The 13,451-nt window shown below is 39.5% G+C and overlaps 18 non-coding genes across 18 annotated transcripts; all 18 read right to left on the bottom strand.

The window, feature by feature from the left end:
* Positions 1–24: 24 nt before the first annotated feature.
* On the bottom strand, positions 25–98 carry TRNAT-AGU (transfer RNA threonine (anticodon AGU)). The gene has a single exon. It is a non-coding gene; the product is annotated as a tRNA-Thr (tRNA).
* Positions 99–719: 621 nt separating this feature from the next.
* On the bottom strand, positions 720–793 carry TRNAT-AGU (transfer RNA threonine (anticodon AGU)). Its single transcript has one exon. It is a non-coding gene; the product is annotated as a tRNA-Thr (tRNA).
* A 621-nt stretch (positions 794–1,414) lies between these two features.
* Positions 1,415–1,488, bottom strand: TRNAT-AGU (transfer RNA threonine (anticodon AGU)). The gene has a single exon. It is a non-coding gene; the product is annotated as a tRNA-Thr (tRNA).
* A 620-nt stretch (positions 1,489–2,108) lies between these two features.
* Positions 2,109–2,182, bottom strand: TRNAT-AGU (transfer RNA threonine (anticodon AGU)). Its single transcript has one exon. It is a non-coding gene; the product is annotated as a tRNA-Thr (tRNA).
* Positions 2,183–2,803: 621 nt separating this feature from the next.
* Positions 2,804–2,877, bottom strand: TRNAT-AGU (transfer RNA threonine (anticodon AGU)). Its single transcript has one exon. It is a non-coding gene; the product is annotated as a tRNA-Thr (tRNA).
* Positions 2,878–3,641: 764 nt separating this feature from the next.
* On the bottom strand, positions 3,642–3,715 carry TRNAT-AGU (transfer RNA threonine (anticodon AGU)). The gene has a single exon. It is a non-coding gene; the product is annotated as a tRNA-Thr (tRNA).
* A 621-nt stretch (positions 3,716–4,336) lies between these two features.
* On the bottom strand, positions 4,337–4,410 carry TRNAT-AGU (transfer RNA threonine (anticodon AGU)). Its single transcript has one exon. It is a non-coding gene; the product is annotated as a tRNA-Thr (tRNA).
* A 621-nt stretch (positions 4,411–5,031) lies between these two features.
* TRNAT-AGU (transfer RNA threonine (anticodon AGU)) lies at positions 5,032–5,105 on the bottom strand. Its single transcript has one exon. It is a non-coding gene; the product is annotated as a tRNA-Thr (tRNA).
* Positions 5,106–5,726: 621 nt separating this feature from the next.
* On the bottom strand, positions 5,727–5,800 carry TRNAT-AGU (transfer RNA threonine (anticodon AGU)). Its single transcript has one exon. It is a non-coding gene; the product is annotated as a tRNA-Thr (tRNA).
* Positions 5,801–6,410: 610 nt separating this feature from the next.
* Positions 6,411–6,484, bottom strand: TRNAT-AGU (transfer RNA threonine (anticodon AGU)). Its single transcript has one exon. It is a non-coding gene; the product is annotated as a tRNA-Thr (tRNA).
* A 1,309-nt stretch (positions 6,485–7,793) lies between these two features.
* On the bottom strand, positions 7,794–7,867 carry TRNAT-AGU (transfer RNA threonine (anticodon AGU)). Its single transcript has one exon. It is a non-coding gene; the product is annotated as a tRNA-Thr (tRNA).
* Positions 7,868–8,488: 621 nt separating this feature from the next.
* Positions 8,489–8,562, bottom strand: TRNAT-AGU (transfer RNA threonine (anticodon AGU)). Its single transcript has one exon. It is a non-coding gene; the product is annotated as a tRNA-Thr (tRNA).
* A 621-nt stretch (positions 8,563–9,183) lies between these two features.
* TRNAT-AGU (transfer RNA threonine (anticodon AGU)) lies at positions 9,184–9,257 on the bottom strand. The gene has a single exon. It is a non-coding gene; the product is annotated as a tRNA-Thr (tRNA).
* Positions 9,258–9,877: 620 nt separating this feature from the next.
* Positions 9,878–9,951, bottom strand: TRNAT-AGU (transfer RNA threonine (anticodon AGU)). The gene has a single exon. It is a non-coding gene; the product is annotated as a tRNA-Thr (tRNA).
* Positions 9,952–10,572: 621 nt separating this feature from the next.
* TRNAT-AGU (transfer RNA threonine (anticodon AGU)) lies at positions 10,573–10,646 on the bottom strand. Its single transcript has one exon. It is a non-coding gene; the product is annotated as a tRNA-Thr (tRNA).
* A 764-nt stretch (positions 10,647–11,410) lies between these two features.
* Positions 11,411–11,484, bottom strand: TRNAT-AGU (transfer RNA threonine (anticodon AGU)). The gene has a single exon. It is a non-coding gene; the product is annotated as a tRNA-Thr (tRNA).
* A 621-nt stretch (positions 11,485–12,105) lies between these two features.
* Positions 12,106–12,179, bottom strand: TRNAT-AGU (transfer RNA threonine (anticodon AGU)). The gene has a single exon. It is a non-coding gene; the product is annotated as a tRNA-Thr (tRNA).
* A 621-nt stretch (positions 12,180–12,800) lies between these two features.
* On the bottom strand, positions 12,801–12,874 carry TRNAT-AGU (transfer RNA threonine (anticodon AGU)). The gene has a single exon. It is a non-coding gene; the product is annotated as a tRNA-Thr (tRNA).
* Positions 12,875–13,451: the final 577 nt, after the last annotated feature.

Here is a 13,451-nt window from a genome sequence, read left to right as displayed (position 1 = left end):
AGGCAATAATAATAAAATGAGCAAAGGCACTGCTGAGAGTTGAACTCAGGATCTCCTGTTTACTAGACAGGCGCTTTAACCAACTAAGCCACAGCACCCACATGCTGCAATGCAGTTATTGGTTATTGTGGCACAGCACTCTTTTTTCTTTGCATTTGCATTCTCAGTTTTTTAACATTTTTTTTTCAATAGTTTTTCAGGCCTACTTTTCCCTGCCTAAGAGTATACACATAGTCCACCTAAAAGGGAATGGAAAACTTTTAGGACAAAATTGTTGAAAAGAATGTTGTGCAACTTCCAAAATATGATAATGAAAGCTGTGGCAAAACCAATGAGTTTTGTGCCACAGAAGCCAGTCACTATTATATTTCATGTAGGTGCTGTGACTTAGTAATTAAGTTTTATACAATGTTTCTTATTGTAGAAGCAGCAATTTTACTTGAAGAAGTTTTGGCTAGGCAAGTGTGGGTTAAGCTCCCATCCATGTTGAGCATAGCATCCCAAAAGACTTGTTAGTGACCTTTACCTATTGTCAGAGATGGAAGGTAGTACATCAAACCAAACTGATAAGAAAATGTCTTTGTTCAGATGTGGTGGAAACAGTGGGCATAGCGAATGCAAGTTTCCTGTGAGCAAATATGGGTGAAGCTCTAAGACGTGATTCCGAAAACCTGGGATGTAAACAGCAGGCAATGACTTGGTGATCATAAGATGAGCAAAGGCACTGCTGAGAGTTGAACTCAGGATCTCCTGTTTACTAGACAGGCGCTTTAACCAACTAAGCCACAGCGCCCACATGCTGCAATACAGTTATTGGTTATTGTGGCACAGCACTCTTTTTTCTTTGCATTTGCATTCTCAGTTTTTTAACATTTTTTTTTCAATAGTTTTTCAGGCCTACTTTTCCCTGCCTAAGAGTATACACATAGTCCACCTAAAAGGGAATGGAAAACTTTTAGGACAAAATTGTTGAAAAGAATGTTGTGCAACTTCCAAAATATGATAATGAAAGCTGTGGCAAAACCAATGAGTTTTGTGCCACAGAAGCCAGTCACTATTATATTTCATGTAGGTGCTGTGGCTTAGTAATTAAGTTTTATACAATGTTTCTTATTGTAGAAGCAGCAATTTTACTTGAAGAAGTTTTGGCTAGGCAAGTGCGGGTTAAGCTCCCATCCATGTTGAGCATAGCATCCCAAAAGACTTGTTAGTGACCTTTACCTATTGTCAGAGATGGAAGGTAGTACATCAAACCAAACTGATAAGAAAATGTCTTTGTTCAGATGTGGTGGAAACAGTGGGCATAGCGAATGCAAGTTTCCTGTGAGCAAATAGGGGTGAAGCTCTAAGACGTGATTCCGAAAATCTGGGATGTAAACAGCAGGCAATGACTTGGTGATAATAAGATGAGCAAAGGCACTGCTGAGAGTTGAACTCAGGATCTCCTGTTTACTAGACAGGCGCTTTAACCAACTAAGCCACAGCGCCCACATGCTGCAATGCAGTTATTGGTTATTGTGGCACAGCACTCTTTTTTCTTTGCATTTGCATTCTCAGTTTTTTAACATTTTTTTTCAATAGTTTTTCAGGCCTACTTTTCCCTGCCTAAGAGTATACACATAGTCCACCTAAAAGGGAATGGAAAACTTTTAGGACAAAATTGTTGAAAAGAATGTTGTGCAACTTCCAAAATATGATAATGAAAGCTGTGGCAAAACCAATGAGTTTTGCGCCACAGAAGCCAGTCACTATTATATTTCATGTAGGTGCTGTGGCTTAGTAATTAAGTTTTATACAATGTTTCTTATTGTAGAAGCAGCAATTTTACTTGAAGAAGTTTTGGCTAGGCAAGTGCGGGTTAAGCTCCCATCCATATTGAGCATAGCATCCCAAAAGACTTGTTAGTGACCTTTACCTATTGTCAGAGATGGAAGGTAGTACATCAAACCAAACTGATAAGAAAATGTCTTTGTTCAGATGTGGTGGAAACAGTGGGCATAGGGAATGCAAGTTTCCTGTGAGCAAATATGGGTGAAGCTCAAAGACGTGATCCCGAAAATCTGGGATGTAAACAGCAGGCAATGACTTGGTGATAATAAGATGAGCAAAGGCACTGCTGAGAGTTGAACTCAGGATCTCCTGTTTACTAGACAGGCGCTTTAACCAACTAAGCCACAGCGCCCACATGCTGCAATACAGTTACTGGTTATTGTGGCACAGCACTCTTTTTTCTTTGCATTTGCATTCTCAGTTTTTTAACATTTTTTTTTCAATAGTTTTTCAGGCCTACTTTTCCCTGCCTAAGAGTATACACATAGTCCACCTAAAAGGGAATGGAAAACTTTTAGGACAAAATTGTTGAAAAGAATGTTGTGCAACTTCCAAAATATGATAATGAAAGCTGTGGCAAAACCAATGAGTTTTGTGCCACAGAAGCCAGTCACTATTATATTTCATGTAGGTGCTGTGGCTTAGTAATTAAGTTTTATACAATGTTTCTTATTGTAGAAGCAGCAATTTTACTTGAAGAAGTTTTGGCTAGGCAAGTGCGGGTTAAGCTCCCATCCATGTTGAGCATAGCATCCCAAAAGACTTGTTAGTGACCTTTACCTATTGTCAGAGATGGAAGGTAGTACATCAAACCAAACTGATAAGAAAATGTCTTTGTTCAGATGTGGTGGAAACAGTGGGCATAGCGAATGCAAGTTTCCTGTGAGCAAATATGGGTGAAGCTCTAAGACGTGATTTCGAAAATCTGGGATGTAAACAGCAGGCAATGACTTGGTGATAATAAGATGAGCAAAGGCACTGCTGAGAGTTGAACTCAGGATCTCCTGTTTACTAGACAGGCGCTTTAACCAACTAAGCCACAGCGCCCACATGCTGCAATACAGTTATTGGTTATTGTGGCACAGCACTCTTTTTTCTTTGCATTTGCATTCTCAGTTTTTTAACATTTTTTTTCAATAGTTTTTCAGGCCTACTTTTCCCTGCCTAAGAGTATACACATAGTCCACCTAAAAGGGAATGGAAAACTTTTAGGACAAAATTGTTGAAAAGAATGTTGTGCAACTTCCAAAATATGATAATGAAAGCTGTGGCAAAACCAATAAGTTTTGTGCCACAGAAGCCAGTCACTATTATATTTCATGTAGGTGCTGTGACTTAGTAATTAAGTTTTATACAATGTTTCCTATTGTAGAAGCAGCAATTGGTACTTATCCGTTAGCCGGGCGCATCCGGCAGGTGGCGACAAAACTCCACCAGAGTTACATCTTTCCCTACTATCCATGTCGGCCTGGAGGGGGGAATACTAATTAGCGCCACCTGCCGGATGCGCCCGGCTAACGGATAAGTACCCAGCAATTTTACTTGAAGAAGTTTTGGCTAGGCAAGTGCGGGTTAAGCTCCCATCCATGTTGAGCATAGCATCCCAAAAGACTTGTTAGTGACCTTTACCTATTGTCAGAGATGGAAGGTAGTACATCAAACCAAACTGATAAGAAAATGTCTTTGTTCAGTTGTGGTGGAAACAGTGGGCATAGCGAATGCAAATTTCCTGTGAGCAAATATGGGTGAAGCTCAAAGACGTGATCCCGAAAATCTGGGATGTAAACAGCAGGCAATAATAAGATGAGCAAAGGCACTGCTGAGAGTTGAACTCAGGATCTCCTGTTTACTAGACAGGCGCTTTAACCAACTAAGCCACAGCGCCCACATGCTGCAATACAGTTATTGGTTATTGTGGCACAGCACTCTTTTTTCTTTGCATTTGCATTCTCAGTTTTTTAACATTTTTTTTTCAATAGTTTTTCAGGCCTACTTTTCCCTGCCTAAGAGTATACACATAGTCCACCTAAAAGGGAATGGAAAACTTTTAGGACAAAATTGTTGAAAAGAATGTTGTGCAACTTCCAAAATATGATAATGAAAGCTGTGGCAAAACCAATGAGTTTTGTGCCACAGAAGCCAGTCACTATTATATTTCATGTAGGTGCTGTGGCTTAGTAATTAAGTTTTATACAATGTTTCTTATTGTAGAAGCAGCAATTTTACTTGAAGAAGTTTTGGCTAGGCAAGTGCGGGTTAAGCTCCCATCCATGTTGAGCATAGCATCCCAAAAGACTTGTTAGTGACCTTTACCTATTGTCAGAGATGGAAGGTAGTACATCAAACCAAACTGATAAGAAAATGTCTTTGTTCAGATGTGGTGGAAACAGTGGGCATAGTGAATGCAAGTTTCCTGTGAGCAAATATGGGTGAAGCTCAAAGACGTGATCCTGAAAATCTGGGATGTAAACAGCAGGCAATGACTTGGTGATAATAAGATGAGCAAAGGCACTGCTGAGAGCTGAACTCAGGATCTCCTGTTTACTAGACAGGCGCTTTAACCAACTAAGCCACAGCGCCCACATGCTGCAATACAGTTATTGGTTATTGTGGCACAGCACTCTTTTTTCTTTGCATTTGCATTCTCAGTTTTTTAACATTTTTTTTTCAATAGTTTTTCAGGCCTACTTTTCCCTGCCTAAGAGTATACACATAGTCCACCTAAAAGGGAATGGAAAACTTTTAGGACAAAATTGTTGAAAAGAATGTTGTGCAACTTCCAAAATATGATAATGAAAGCTGTGGCAAAACCAATGAGTTTTGTGCCACAGAAGCCAGTCACTATTATATTTCATGTAGGTGCTGTGGCTTAGTAATTAAGTTTTATACAATGTTTCTTATTGTAGAAGCAGCAATTTTACTTGAAGAAGTTTTGGCTAGGCAAGTGCGGGTTAAGCTCCCATCCATGTTGAGCATAGCATCCCAAAAGACTTGTTAGTGACCTTTACCTATTGTCAGAGATGGAAGGTAGTACATCAAACCAAACTGATAAGAAAATGTCTTTGTTCAGATGTGGTGGAAACAGTGGGCATAGTGAATGCAAGTTTCCTGTGAGCAAATATGGGTGAAGCTCAAAGACGTGATCCTGAAAATCTGGGATGTAAACAGCAGGCAATGACTTGGTGATAATAAGATGAGCAAAGGCACTGCTGAGAGCTGAACTCAGGATCTCCTGTTTACTAGACAGGCGCTTTAACCAACTAAGCCACAGCGCCCACATGCTGCAATACAGTTATTGGTTATTGTGGCACAGCACTCTTTTTTCTTTGCATTTGCATTCTCAGTTTTTTAACATTTTTTTTTCAATAGTTTTTCAGGCCTACTTTTCCCTGCCTAAGAGTATACACATAGTCCACCTAAAAGGGAATGGAAAACTTTTAGGACAAAATTGTTGAAAAGAATGTTGTGCAACTTCCAAAATATGATAATGAAAGCTGTGGCAAAACCAATGAGTTTTGTGCCACAGAAGCCAGTCACTATTATATTTCATGTAGGTGCTGTGGCTTAGTAATTAAGTTTTATACAATGTTTCTTATTGTAGAAGCAGCAATTTTACTTGAAGAAGTTTTGGCTAGGCAAGTGCGGGTTAAGCTCCCATCCATGTTGAGCATAGCATCCCAAAAGACTTGTTAGTGACCTTTACCTATTGTCAGAGATGGAAGGTAGTACATGAAACCAAACTGATAAGAAAATGTCTTTGTTCAGATGTGGTGGAAACAGTGGGCATAGGGAATGCAAGTTTCCTGTGAGCAAATATGGGTGAAGCTCAAAGACGTGATCCCGAAAATCTGGGATGTAAACAGCAGGCAATGACTTGGTGATAATAAGATGAGCAAAGGCACTGCTGAGAGTTGAACTCAGGATCTCCTGTTTACTAGACAGGCGCTTTAACCAACTAAGCCACAGCGCCCACATGCTGCAATACAGTTATTGGTTATTGTGGCACAGCACTCTTTTTTCTTTGCATTTGCATTCTCAGTTTTTTAACATTTTTTTTTCAATAGTTTTTCAGGCCTACTTTTCCCTGCCTAAGAGTATACACATAGTCCACCTAAAAGGGAATGGAAAACTTTTAGGACAAAATTGTTGAAAAGAATGTTGTGCAACTTCCAAAATATGATAATGAAAGCTGTGGCAAAACCAATGAGTTTTGTGCCACAGAAGCCAGTCACTATTATATTTCATGTAGGTGCTGTGACTTAGTAATTAAGTTTTATACAATGTTTCTTATTGTAGAAGCAGCAATTTTACTTGAAGAAGTTTTGGCTAGGCAAGTGCGGGTTAAGCTCCCATCCATGTTGAGCATAGCATCCCAAAAGACTTGTCAGTGACCTTTACCTATTGTCAGAGATGGAAGGTAGTACATCAAACCAAACTGATAAGAAAATGTCTTTGTTCAGTTGTGGTGGAAACAGTGGGCATAGCGAATGCAAGTTTCCTGTGAGCAAATATGGGTGAAGCTCAAAGACGTGATCCCGAAAATCTGGGATGTAAACAGCAGGCAATAATAAGATGAGCAAAGGCACTGCTGAGAGTTGAACTCAGGATCTCCTGTTTACTAGACAGGCGCTTTAACCAACTAAGCCACAGCGCCCACATGCTGCAATACAGTTATTGGTTATTGTGGCACAGCACTCTTTTTTCTTTGCATTTGCATTATCAGTTTTTTTAACATTTTTTTTTCAATAGTTTTTCAGGCCTACTTTTCCCTGCCTAAGAGTATACACATAGTCCACCTAAAAGGGAATGGAAAACTTTTAGGACAAAATTGTTGAAAAGAATGTTGTGCAACTTCCAAAATATGATAATGAAAGCTGTGGCAAAACCAATGAGTTTTGTGCCACAGAAGCCAGTCACTAATATATTTCATGTAGGTGCTGTGGCTTAGTAATTAAGTTTTATACAATGTTTCTTATTGTAGAAGCAGCAATTTTACTTGAAGAAGTTTTGGCTAGGCAAGTGCGGGTTAAGCTCCCATCCATGTTGAGCATAGCATCCCAAAAGACTTGTTAGTGACCTTTACCTATTGTCAGAGATGGAAGGTAGTACATGAAACCAAACTGATAAGAAAATGTCTTTGTTCAGATGTGGTGGAAACAGTGGGCATAGCGAATGCAAGTTTCCTGTGAGCAAATATGGGTGAAGCTCAAAGACGTGATCCCGAAAATCTGGGATGTAAACAGTAGGCAATGACTTGGTGATAATAAGATGAGCAAAGGCACTGCTGAGAGTTCAACTCAGGATCTCCTGTTGACTAGACAAGCGCTTTAACCAACTAAGCCACAGCGCCCCCATGCTGCAATACAGTTACTGGTTATTGTGGCACAGCACTCTTTTTTCTTTGCATTTGCATTCTCAGTTTTTTAACATTTTTTTTTCAATAGTTTTTCAGGCCTACTTTTCCCTGCCTAAGAGTATACACATAGTCCACCTAAAAGGGAATGGAAAACTTTTAGGACAAAATTGTTGAAAAGAATGTTGTGCAACTTCCAAAATATGATAATGAAAGCTGTGGCAAAACCAATGAGTTTTGTGCCACAGAAGCCAGTCACTATTATATTTCATGTAGGTGCTGTGACTTAGTAATTAAGTTTTATACAATGTTTCTTATTGTAGAAGCAGCAATTTTACTTGAAGAAGTTTTGGCTAGGCAAGTGCGGGTTAAGCTCCCATCCATGTTGAGCATAGCATCCCAAAAGACTTGTCAGTGACCTTTACCTATTGTCAGAGATGGAAGGTAGTACATCAAACCAAACTGATAAGAAAATGTCTTTGTTCAGTTGTGGTGGAAACAGTGGGCATAGCGAATGCAAGTTTCCTGTGAGCAAATATGGGTGAAGCTCAAAGACGTGATCCCGAAAATCTGGGATGTAAACAGCAGGCAATAATAATAAAATGAGCAAAGGCACTGCTGAGAGTTGAACTCAGGATCTCCTGTTTACTAGACAGGCGCTTTAACCAACTAAGCCACAGCACCCACATGCTGCAATGCAGTTATTGGTTATTGTGGCACAGCACTCTTTTTTCTTTGCATTTGCATTCTCAGTTTTTTAACATTTTTTTTTCAATAGTTTTTCAGGCCTACTTTTCCCTGCCTAAGAGTATACACATAGTCCACCTAAAAGGGAATGGAAAACTTTTAGGACAAAATTGTTGAAAAGAATGTTGTGCAACTTCCAAAATATGATAATGAAAGCTGTGGCAAAACCAATGAGTTTTGTGCCACAGAAGCCAGTCACTATTATATTTCATGTAGGTGCTGTGACTTAGTAATTAAGTTTTATACAATGTTTCTTATTGTAGAAGCAGCAATTTTACTTGAAGAAGTTTTGGCTAGGCAAGTGTGGGTTAAGCTCCCATCCATGTTGAGCATAGCATCCCAAAAGACTTGTTAGTGACCTTTACCTATTGTCAGAGATGGAAGGTAGTACATCAAACCAAACTGATAAGAAAATGTCTTTGTTCAGATGTGGTGGAAACAGTGGGCATAGCGAATGCAAGTTTCCTGTGGGCAAATATGGGTGAAGCTCTAAGACGTGATTCCGAAAACCTGGGATGTAAACAGCAGGCAATGACTTGGTGATAATAAGATGAGCAAAGGCACTGCTGAGAGTTGAACTCAGGATCTCCTGTTTACTAGACAGGCGCTTTAACCAACTAAGCCACAGCGCCCACATGCTGCAATACAGTTATTGGTTATTGTGGCACAGCACTCTTTTTTCTTTGCATTTGCATTCTCAGTTTTTTAACATTTTTTTTTCAATAGTTTTTCAGGCCTACTTTTCCCTGCCTAAGAGTATACACATAGTCCACCTAAAAGGGAATGGAAAACTTTTAGGACAAAATTGTTGAAAAGAATGTTGTGCAACTTCCAAAATATGATAATGAAAGCTGTGGCAAAACCAATGAGTTTTGTGCCACAGAAGCCAGTCACTATTATATTTCATGTAGGTGCTGTGGCTTAGTAATTAAGTTTTATACAATGTTTCTTATTGTAGAAGCAGCAATTTTACTTGAAGAAGTTTTGGCTAGGCAAGTGCGGGTTAAGCTCCCATCCATGTTGAGCATAGCATCCCAAAAGACTTGTTAGTGACCTTTACCTATTGTCAGAGATGGAAGGTAGTACATCAAACCAAACTGATAAGAAAATGTCTTTGTTCAGATGTGGTGGAAACAGTGGGCATAGCGAATGCAAGTTTCCTGTGAGCAAATAGGGGTGAAGCTCTAAGACGTGATTCCGAAAATCTGGGATGTAAACAGCAGGCAATGACTTGGTGATAATAAGATGAGCAAAGGCACTGCTGAGAGTTGAACTCAGGATCTCCTGTTTACTAGACAGGCGCTTTAACCAACTAAGCCACAGCGCCCACATGCTGCAATGCAGTTATTGGTTATTGTGGCACAGCACTCTTTTTTCTTTGCATTTGCATTCTCAGTTTTTTAACATTTTTTTTCAATAGTTTTTCAGGCCTACTTTTCCCTGCCTAAGAGTATACACATAGTCCACCTAAAAGGGAATGGAAAACTTTTAGGACAAAATTGTTGAAAAGAATGTTGTGCAACTTCCAAAATATGATAATGAAAGCTGTGGCAAAACCAATGAGTTTTGCGCCACAGAAGCCAGTCACTATTATATTTCATGTAGGTGCTGTGGCTTAGTAATTAAGTTTTATACAATGTTTCTTATTGTAGAAGCAGCAATTTTACTTGAAGAAGTTTTGGCTAGGCAAGTGCGGGTTAAGCTCCCATCCATATTGAGCATAGCATCCCAAAAGACTTGTTAGTGACCTTTACCTATTGTCAGAGATGGAAGGTAGTACATCAAACCAAACTGATAAGAAAATGTCTTTGTTCAGATGTGGTGGAAACAGTGGGCATAGGGAATGCAAGTTTCCTGTGAGCAAATATGGGTGAAGCTCAAAGACGTGATCCCGAAAATCTGGGATGTAAACAGCAGGCAATGACTTGGTGATAATAAGATGAGCAAAGGCACTGCTGAGAGTTGAACTCAGGATCTCCTGTTTACTAGACAGGCGCTTTAACCAACTAAGCCACAGCACCCACATGCTGCAATACAGTTACTGGTAATTGTGGCACAGCACTCTTTTTTCTTTGCATTTGCATTCTCAGTTTTTTAACATTTTTTTTTCAATAGTTTTTCAGGCCTACTTTTCCCTGCCTAAGAGTATACACATAGTCCACCTAAAAGGGAATGGAAAACTTTTAGGACAAAATTGTTGAAAAGAATGTTGTGCAACTTCCAAAATATGATAATGAAAGCTGTGGCAAAACCAATGAGTTTTGTGCCACAGAAGCCAGTCACTATTATATTTCATGTAGGTGCTGTGGCTTAGTAATTAAGTTTTATACAATGTTTCTTATTGTAGAAGCAGCAATTTTACTTGAAGAAGTTTTGGCTAGGCAAGTGCGGGTTAAGCTCCCATCCATGTTGAGCATAGCATCCCAAAAGACTTGTTAGTGACCTTTACCTATTGTCAGAGATGGAAGGTAGTACATCAAACCAAACTGATAAGAAAATGTCTTTGTTCAGATGTGGTGGAAACAGTGGGCATAGCGAATGCAAGTTTCCTGTGAGCAAATATAGGTGAAGCTCTAAGACGTGATTCCGAAAATCTGGGATGTAAACAGCAGGCAATGACTTGGTGATAATAAGATGAGCAAAGGCACTGCTGAGAGTTGAACTCAGGATCTCCTGTTTACTAGACAGGCGCTTTAACCAACTAAGCCACAGCGCCCACATGCTGCAATACAGTTATTGGTTATTGTGGCACAGCACTCTTTTTTCTTTGCATTTGCATTCTCAGTTTTTTAACATTTTTTTTCAATAGTTTTTCAGGCCTACTTTTCCCTGCCTAAGAGTATACACATAGTCCACCTAAAAGGGAATGGAAAACTTTTAGGACAAAATTGTTGAAAAGAATGTTGTGCAACTTCCAAAATATGATAATGAAAGCTGTGGCAAAACCAATAAGTTTTGTGCCACAGAAGCCAGTCACTATTATATTTCATGTAGGTGCTGTGACTTAGTAATTAAGTTTTATACAATGTTTCCTATTGTAGAAGCAGCAATTGGTACTTATCCGTTAGCCGGGCGTATCCGGCAGGTGGCGACAAAACTCCACCAGAGTTACATCTTTCCCTACTATCCATGTCGGCCTGGAGGGGGGAATACTAATTAGCGCCACCTGCCGGATGCGCCCGGCTAACGGATAAGTACCCAGCAATTTTACTTGAAGAAGTTTTGGCTAGGCAAGTGCGGGTTAAGCTCCCATCCATGTTGAGCATAGCATCCCAAAAGACTTGTTAGTGACCTTTACCTATTGTCAGAGATGGAAGGTAGTACATCAAACCAAACTGATAAGAAAATGTCTTTGTTCAGTTGTGGTGGAAACAGTGGGCATAGCGAATGCAAATTTCCTGTGAGCAAATATGGGTGAAGCTCAAAGACGTGATCCCGAAAATCTGGGATGTAAACAGCAGGCAATAATAAGATGAGCAAAGGCACTGCTGAGAGTTGAACTCAGGATCTCCTGTTTACTAGACAGGCGCTTTAACCAACTAAGCCACAGCGCCCACATGCTGCAATACAGTTATTGGTTATTGTGGCACAGCACTCTTTTTTCTTTGCATTTGCATTCTCAGTTTTTTAACATTTTTTTTTCAATAGTTTTTCAGGCCTACTTTTCCCTGCCTAAGAGTATACACATAGTCCACCTAAAAGGGAATGGAAAACTTTTAGGACAAAATTGTTGAAAAGAATGTTGTGCAACTTCCAAAATATGATAATGAAAGCTGTGGCAAAACCAATGAGTTTTGTGCCACAGAAGCCAGTCACTATTATATTTCATGTAGGTGCTGTGGCTTAGTAATTAAGTTTTATACAATGTTTCTTATTGTAGAAGCAGCAATTTTACTTGAAGAAGTTTTGGCTAGGCAAGTGCGGGTTAAGCTCCCATCCATGTTGAGCATAGCATCCCAAAAGACTTGTTAGTGACCTTTACCTATTGTCAGAGATGGAAGGTAGTACATCAAACCAAACTGATAAGAAAATGTCTTTGTTCAGATGTGGTGGAAACAGTGGGCATAGTGAATGCAAGTTTCCTGTGAGCAAATATGGGTGAAGCTTAAAGACGTGATCCTGAAAATCTGGGATGTAAACAGCAGGCAATGACTTGGTGATAATAAGATGAGCAAAGGCACTGCTGAGAGCTGAACTCAGGATCTCCTGTTTACTAGACAGGCGCTTTAACCAACTAAGCCACAGCGCCCACATGCTGCAATACAGTTATTGGTTATTGTGGCACAGCACTCTTTTTTCTTTGCATTTGCATTCTCAGTTTTTTAACATTTTTTTTTCAATAGTTTTTCAGGCCTACTTTTCCCTGCCTAAGAGTATACACATAGTCCACCTAAAAGGGAATGGAAAACTTTTAGGACAAAATTGTTGAAAAGAATGTTGTGCAACTTCCAAAATATGATAATGAAAGCTGTGGCAAAACCAATGAGTTTTGTGCCACAGAAGCCAGTCACTATTATATTTCATGTAGGTGCTGTGGCTTAGTAATTAAGTTTTATACAATGTTTCTTATTGTAGAAGCAGCAATTTTACTTGAAGAAGTTTTGGCTAGGCAAGTGCGGGTTAAGCTCCCATCCATGTTGAGCATAGCATCCCAAAAGACTTGTTAGTGACCTTTACCTATTGTCAGAGATGGAAGGTAGTACATCAAACCAAACTGATAAGAAAATGTCTTTGTTCAGATGTGGTGGAAACAGTGGGCATAGTGAATGCAAGTTTCCTGTGAGCAAATATGGGTGAAGCTTAAAGACGTGATCCTGAAAATCTGGGATGTAAACAGCAGGCAATGACTTGGTGATAATAAGATGAGCAAAGGCACTGCTGAGAGCTGAACTCAGGATCTCCTGTTTACTAGACAGGCGCTTTAACCAACTAAGCCACAGCGCCCACATGCTGCAATACAGTTATTGGTTATTGTGGCACAGCACTCTTTTTTCTTTGCATTTGCATTCTCAGTTTTTTAACATTTTTTTTTCAATAGTTTTTCAGGCCTACTTTTCCCTGCCTAAGAGTATACACATAGTCCACCTAAAAGGGAATGGAAAACTTTTAGGACAAAATTGTTGAAAAGAATGTTGTGCAACTTCCAAAATATGATAATGAAAGCTGTGGCAAAACCAATGAGTTTTGTGCCACAGAAGCCAGTCACTATTATATTTCATGTAGGTGCTGTGGCTTAGTAATTAAGTTTTATACAATGTTTCTTATTGTAGAAGCAGCAATTTTACTTGAAGAAGTTTTGGCTAGGCAAGTGCGGGTTAAGCTCCCATCCATGTTGAGCATAGCATCCCAAAAGACTTGTTAGTGACCTTTACCTATTGTCAGAGATGGAAGGTAGTACATCAAACCAAACTGATAAGAAAATGTCTTTGTTCAGATGTGGTGGAAACAGTGGGCATAGTGAATGCAAGTTTCCTGTGAGCAAATATGGGTGAAGCTCAAAGACGTGATCCTGAAAATCTGG

This window comes from Hyperolius riggenbachi, chromosome 11, assembly GCF_040937935.1.
Source record: "Hyperolius riggenbachi isolate aHypRig1 chromosome 11, aHypRig1.pri, whole genome shotgun sequence".
In the NCBI taxonomy this organism is placed as follows: domain Eukaryota; kingdom Metazoa; phylum Chordata; class Amphibia; order Anura; family Hyperoliidae; genus Hyperolius; species Hyperolius riggenbachi.
This window is presented reverse-complemented; position numbering and strand designations above follow the sequence as displayed.